This window comes from Octopus bimaculoides, chromosome 4 (assembly GCF_001194135.2).
Source record: "Octopus bimaculoides isolate UCB-OBI-ISO-001 chromosome 4, ASM119413v2, whole genome shotgun sequence".
NCBI classification, from domain to species: domain Eukaryota; kingdom Metazoa; phylum Mollusca; class Cephalopoda; order Octopoda; family Octopodidae; genus Octopus; species Octopus bimaculoides.
This window is the reverse complement of record NC_068984.1, coordinates 9,282,843-9,284,271: the sequence shown is the minus strand read 5'-3', so window position 1 is coordinate 9,284,271 and position 1,429 is coordinate 9,282,843.

Sequence of the window (1,429 nt, the reverse complement as noted above, 5' to 3'; positions counted from 1 at the left end):
ATATATATATATATATACATATATATTATATAAGATATATTAATATATAGGCGCAGGAGTGGCTGTGTGGTAAGAAGCTTGTTTAACAACCATATGGTTCCGGGGCAAGTGTCTTCTATTTTATAGCCTCGGGCCGGCCAAAGCCTTGTGAGTGAATTTGGTAGACGGAAACTGAAAGAAGTCTGTCATATATATATGTATGTATATGTTTGTGTGTCTGTGTTTGTCCCGTCAACATCGTTTGACAACCGATGCTGGTGTGTTCACGTTCCCGTAACGCAGCGGTTCGGCAAAACAGACCGATAGAATAAGTTCTGGCGTCGATTTGCTCGACTAAAGGCGGTGCTCCAGCATGGCCGCATTCAAATAATGGAAACAAATAAAAGAATAAAAGAATATATATATATATATATATATATATGTGTGTGTGTATGTAATAATACAAATAATATGTGAGTATATGCATATATACGTACATGTATGTACATACCTACATCTACATGTATATATAGATGCATATCTGGGTAGAGGACGTCATTAAAAACGTGGACAAAATGAAAAACAGAACATAAACAGAGTGCAGAAAATATACAGGCCACATAGTGAACATTTCCTTCATCAGCTGCCACTATTCTGAAACTATGCGTTTCGGAGAGTTAGAGCAGGACGCATTGTTAGAATGGCTCTTCCCGTGGAAAGAAATTAAATTTGTAGTGCAGAGGAATATCGTGGCGAACAGAAAACATGACAGGAAATCGAAACAGGGAAAATAAGCAAGAAGGACTAGTAGGGCCAGACGTAAAAAGATATATGTATACTGAACGCTGTGATGAGACGAACTGGAAGGGAGAGAGAAGAAGTTCGTGCTGGCTTGGCAGTAGCCAAGATTAGAAAGGAGGCAGAAGCCGGACACATGTGATCAGCGAGGGGTAAGGAGAAAGTGTAGTAGAGGGAGAAAAGGGGGGGAAGTAGAATATAGGTGAACAACGAGAGACAGGGGTGAAGAGAGAGAGAGAGATATAATAGTGGACGAGAGAGGCGAAGAACAAGAGAAGGAAGAACGAGAGGGGGAGAAAGATACAAAGATAGGTAGAGTCGCATCAGAAATATAAAGTTGAAAACTTACTTGCAGGGATGACGCGTGCGTTCGATCATGTAATACAAATAATATGTGATAGAAGAGAGAGAGAGATAGGCTACGTCCAGCCTCTAGGATAGCCCTGAAAGAAAATAAAGATGATCACGTGAGTAAAAGAAAGATGGTCGATGGCGATGTATGAGCAACGAGAGAGAGGAAAGGAGAAAGAGGGGGAGAGAGAGACAGATAGAAAACGGTGAAGGGGAGAGATAAAGGAATTAGAGAGGATGAGAGGTACGTATATATGTATATATCTACATATCTATATCTATCTATTTATATTATATATAT